This window comes from Myxocyprinus asiaticus, unplaced genomic scaffold (genome assembly GCF_019703515.2).
Source record: "Myxocyprinus asiaticus isolate MX2 ecotype Aquarium Trade unplaced genomic scaffold, UBuf_Myxa_2 HiC_scaffold_106, whole genome shotgun sequence".
Lineage (NCBI taxonomy): Eukaryota > Metazoa > Chordata > Actinopteri > Cypriniformes > Catostomidae > Myxocyprinus > Myxocyprinus asiaticus.
The window spans coordinates 20,579-26,055 of record NW_026249554.1 but is presented as its reverse complement, the minus strand read 5'-3'; the positions used below and the strand labels follow the sequence as shown (position 1 = coordinate 26,055).

The 5,477-nt window shown below is 45.1% G+C and overlaps 2 non-coding genes across 2 annotated transcripts; both read right to left on the bottom strand.

The window, feature by feature from the left end:
- Positions 1-706: 706 nt before the first annotated feature.
- trnai-aau (transfer RNA isoleucine (anticodon AAU)) lies at positions 707-780 on the bottom strand. The gene has a single exon. It is a non-coding gene; the product is annotated as a tRNA-Ile (tRNA).
- A 2,626-nt stretch (positions 781-3,406) lies between these two features.
- Positions 3,407-3,480, bottom strand: trnat-ugu (transfer RNA threonine (anticodon UGU)). Its single transcript has one exon. It is a non-coding gene; the product is annotated as a tRNA-Thr (tRNA).
- Positions 3,481-5,477: the final 1,997 nt, after the last annotated feature.

Sequence of the window (5,477 nt, the reverse complement as noted above, 5' to 3'; positions counted from 1 at the left end):
TATTATAAAAGAAAATACGAGTATACTGACTCCCTTGCTATCCAAAACAAGAGAAAATTGAGAACAAAGAGTCAAAAACAAAAAGCTCCCCTTCCCTACCATTTTTGTATAATTCCAGGGTTATACGGGAACTCATCCAGCTTGTTCAGTCCCAGATGGCTTTACAGACACATTGACCATTTGTTTGGCTGCAGCATTGGCCATTATTGATATGAGGAGAGGCACAACACAACAAAACAACACAAAAATAATGAGTGTGGAGAGCGGGGTAAGCCGAGCGGTGACTGTGCGGAGTGAGGCTGGGTTGGGCACCTGCAGCGGATTATCTTGCCCAGCTGTGGGTGATTGCAGCCTTAGCGAGTGAGAGATAAAGCCGTAACGAGAGCGGCAGTCGTGAAGAGACCAGTGAAACTGTGTGTTCATTTAGAGCTGAAAAGCACCCTGTTCATGTGTTATGGTTAGGTTAGTTAGGGTTAGGTTAGGCTATAGGGATGAAAACCACCACGCTTATGCCAGATTGCCATAACTTTTGCCAGGAAGGTGGCAGAGGCACAAAAGCAAGCCCTACCCCCCCATTTTCGAGGGTGCTCTTTCCAGTGGTGCCACTGCCAAGTCTCTATGAGGTCAACAAGTGCCTCAACCCGATTGGCCCTCTTACAAAGTGCCGTTTACATCTTAGAGACTAGGCGGCCGCAACACACTACAAAGGTACTGCTGGGATTTGAAACCAGGAACTCCTGTTTATTAGGCAGGCACTTTAACCAACTAAGCCACAGCACCTTCTGCTGCAAAGAGTCCATGGGAGCTCATCAGTTCAATGAACAGGCCATGCTATTGTGAGCATGAAAGTGTTTGTTTGAGAAAAGAGTTTTGGTGGTCAGATAGACTTGTTCGATGGCCAAGTGTGCTTAGCAAAATGAATAAGGCAGTGACTCTGTTGGGACTTGAACCCACAGCCTTTGAATGGCCACATTTTGTAATTTTGAAGTCCAACGCGCTATCCATTGCACCAACAGAGCCCACATTATGCACCATGTTGTGTCTGGGTTAGGGTTAGGTTAAGGATATAGTGATTAGGGTTAGCACACTCATAGCTGGATTGCTATAAGCGTTAGGGTTAGGATATAGGTTAGGAAAATGTACGAAATCCAAGGCCTGGCCGTCCCAATATCAAGGGCCCAGGCTTTCTGGTTGTGCACAATCCTTGCCCTCAACTGAAGCCAGCTAAGAACCTCACCCAAGAGCGGCCGAAGAGGCGACACAAACACAGCTCTTAGTAAAATAAAATAAAATAAAATAAGTACATCCCAAAGGGGGTATTATTGTAAGGGTACCCCAGGTTAGGTTTAGGAGCTGATGTGGGTATTGCTCTAAGGGTTATTAAGGTTAGGTTCAGGGGCTGGTAGGGTAACCAAGGTTAGGGTTAGGTTAGGTTTAGGGTTAGGATATAGGGATGAAAACCACCATGCTCATGCCTGATTGCCATAACTTTTGCCAGGAAGTTGATAGAGGCATGAAAGCAAGCCCTACCCCCCCCATTTTCGAGGGTGCTCTTTCCAGTGGTGCCACTGCCAAGTCTCTATGAGGTCAGCAAGTTAGGGTTAGGTTAGGGTTTAGGTTAGGATATAGGGATGAAAACCACCATGCTCATGCCTGATTGCCATAACTTTTGCCAGGAAGTTGATAGAGGCATGAAAGCAAGCCCTACCCCCCCATTTTCGAGGGTGGGTTAGGGTTAGGGTTTAGGTTAGGGATATAGGGATGAAAACCACCATGCTCATGCCGGATTGCCATAACTTTTGCCAGCAAGGTGATAGAGGCATGAGAGCAAGCCCTACCCCCCCATTTTCAAGGGTGCTTTTTCCAGTGGTGCCACCGCCGAGTCTCTATGAGGTCAGCAAGTGCCTCAACCCGATTGGCCCTCCTGCAAAGTGCCGTTTACATTTTAGAGACTCGGTGGCCACAACACACTACAAAGGCACTGCTGGGATTTGTACCCACGACCTCCTGTTTACTAAACAGGCACTTTAACCAACTGAGCCACAGCACCTTCTGCTGCGAAGTCTCCATGGGAGGTCATCAGATCAAGGAATAGGCCATGCTATTGAGAGGATGAAAGTGTTTGTTTGAGAAAATAGTTTTGGTGGTCAGATAGACTTGTTCGTTGGCCAAGTGTGCTTAGGGTTAGGGTTAGGATATAGGGATGAAAACCACCATTCTCATGCCGGATTGCCATAACTTTTGCCAGCAAGGTGATAGAGGCATGAGAGCAAGCCCTACCCCCCCATTTTCGAGGGTGCTCTTTCCAGTGGTGCCACCGCCGAGTCTCTATGAGGTCAGGGTTAGGGTTAGGTTAGGATATAGGGATGGTTAGGATATAGGGATGGTTAGGGTTAGGATATAGGGATGAAAACCACCATGCTCATGCCAGATTGCCATAACTTTAGGTTAGGGATGAAGGGTTAGGGTTAGGATATAGGGATGAAAACCACCATGCTCATGCCGGATTGCCATAACGGTGACAGAGGCATGAAAGCAAGCCCTACCCCCCCATTTTCAAGGGTGCTCTTTCCAGTGGTGCCACCACCAAGTCTCTATGAGGTCAACAAGTGGCTCAACCCGATTGGCCCTCCTACAAAGTGCCGTTTACATCTTAGAGACTCAGCGGCCACAACACGCTACAAAGGCACTGCTGGGATTTGAACCCAGGATCTCCTGTTTACTAGGCAGGCATTTTAACCAACTGAGCCACAGCACCTTGTGCTGCAAAGTCTCCATGGGAGGTCATCAGATCAATGAATAGGCCATGCTATTGCGAGCATGAATGTGTTTGTTTGAGAAAAAAGTTTTGGTGGTCAGATAGACTTGTTCGTTGGCCAAGTGTGCTTAGCAAAATGACTAAGACAGTGACTGTTGGGACTTGAACCCACAACCTTTGAATGGCCACATTTTGCAATCTAGAAGTACAATGCACTATCCATTGCACCACAGAGCTCATCATGTTGTGTTGTCAACACTCTGAGGTTACACTCTCTGTAGTAAGGAAATCAACTTCCCAAGAATTAAGAATTGAACACACTTTCAATAGGAGGTGTCAGGACCTCCTATCCTCAGGAGGGGCCAGATAGCACAGTCACTGTCAGATAAGCACTGCTAAGATTTGAAACCAGGATATCTTGATTATAAGAAATATACCTTGACCAGCTAAGCCACAGTACCCTGTTGGAAAAGTGCTTTAGCATGTCAGAGTATCATCAAAATATAGCCAAGGAAAGATTTGTGAACAGGATTGGCTTGTACCCTTGATAAGTGCAGCAAATTTACTTGAATAACCTTTTTTTGTTGGCTTTTAGAAAAGCACACATTTCTAAACATCTAAGTTCCTGAGGTGCACAACACACTAAAAAGGCACTGCTGGGATTTGAACCCAGGATCTCCTGTTTACAAGACAGGCACTTTAACCAACTAAGCCACAGCACCTTCTGTTGCAAAAGTTCCATTAGGTTAGGTTGGTTAGGTTAGGATATAGGGATGGTTAGGTTAGGGTTAGGTTAGGGTTAGGGTTAGGTTAGTTAGGGTTAGGGTTAGGGTTAGGGTTAGGTTAGGGAATTGTAATATCCTAAGCCTAGGCCCCAAAGGGCCCAGGCCCGGTTGTGCACAGGCCTTCTCTCAACTGGTCGCTTCCAGTGGGCCCAAAGCTCCGGTGAGAGGACCAAGCAGAGAGCCCCAGCCACCCAGTCTGTGTTGACTCCAACACATAAGCTAATAATAGTTTTTTGTGGGTTGAAATAAGTAGGGCTGCATCAGGTGGGGTTCAAAAATCTAGGTTTCCATTAGAAAGGGTTAGAGGTGTTAAGGGTAAGTTTTGAGTGGGTTTAGGTGTAAAGGTAGGTTTTAGGTGGGTTAAGGTTAGGGTAGGTTTTGAGTGGGTGTAGGTGTAAAGTTTTAGGTGTAAGGGTTAGTTTTAAGTGGGTTTAGGTGTAAGGGTAGGTTTTAAGTGGGTTAAGGTTAGGGTAGGTTTTGAGTGGGTGTAGGTGTAAAGTTTTAGGTGTAAGGGTTAGTTTTAAGTGGGTTTAAGTGTAAAGGTAGGTTTTAAGTGGGTTAAGGTTAGGGTAGGTTTTGAGTGGGTGTAGGTGTAAAGTATTAGGTGTAAAGGTTAGTTAAGTGTGTATAGGTGTAAGGGTAGGTTTTAAGTGGGTTAAGGTTAGGGTAGGTTTTGAGTGGGTATAGGTGTAAAGTTTTAGGTGTAAGGGTAAGTTTTGAGTGGGTTTAGGTGTAAGGGTAGGTTTTAAGTGGGTTTAGGTTAGGGTAGTTTCTGAGTGGGTGTAGATGTAAAGGTAGGTTTTGAGTGTGTTTAGATATCAGGGTTAAGGTTAGGATTAGGGTTAGGTGCAGTCCATCATAGTCAGGTGGGGTTCAACATGTGAGTTTAAAATGAAAAGGGTTTTAGGTGTGAGGGGTAGGTTTAGAGTGGGTTTCGGTGCAGTCAATCTTCAAGAAGAGATATGTAAAGTGTAAGTCAATTCCAAAAATAGAAAAAAGTAAATAAAAATAGAACAGATAACTGCACCGATAACTCACGTCTCATTGAGGCCTCTAGGATACATTGTGTCAAGGCGTTTCATCCAGAGCTTTTCCGCCCTCAGGCGGTCACTCAAGGACCAAAACAGACTCGCCTGTAGGCCCAAAAAGCGTAAGGAAGTCAGCCCGTGGGACATAAAGTGCTGGACCAGATATCTGCGTTTTTCGACTTTATGAGTGATACAATATACATGTTGGTATATCCGATTACATAGTTCGTTCTTTGTCTGTCCCACGTACTGTTTACGACACTTGACACAAAATATCAAATACACGCAATTGGACACTCGAGAGTGCAACAGATGTTGCAGGCGAAAGATTCGACCCGTGGACCTGCTCTTGACGAGCTTCTGGGGAGCAAAATATTTAAGGGAGCTGCTTCTACTTCTAGCAGGCGGAGTGGGTAGTTTGCTGCGTACTAGAAGATCTTTAAGATTTTGGTTTCTTTTAAAAGCTGCAATCGGTTTGTGTTTCTGCAAAAAGTTAGAATTAAATAGAAATTTTTCAAAATTAGCTTTCACCGCTAAATTAAGCTGTATACTTTGATCCGAATAATGTGCCACTAGAGGAATTATTTTATCTTTGGGTGTCGATTCCCCGGGTTTCGGTTGTCTGGGGTCACGAAAAGTTTTAAGAATCTGGCGTAGGAAAGATCTGGAGTAGCCGCGTTTGCGTAAAGCTGAGAAAAGGGTTTTTGTGGCGTTCAAAAAAGACGACGACTCAGAACAGATACGGTGAAATCTGAGAAGTTGGGATTTCACTATACCCCGAAAAGTATGCTTCGGGTGAAAACTCCGTCTATGTAAAAGCGAGTGAGTATCTGTTTCTTTGAAGTAAACCCGAAAGTCCAAACAACCGGTCTCTGAGAATTTTGGCCCCTTATATGTCGTAACATC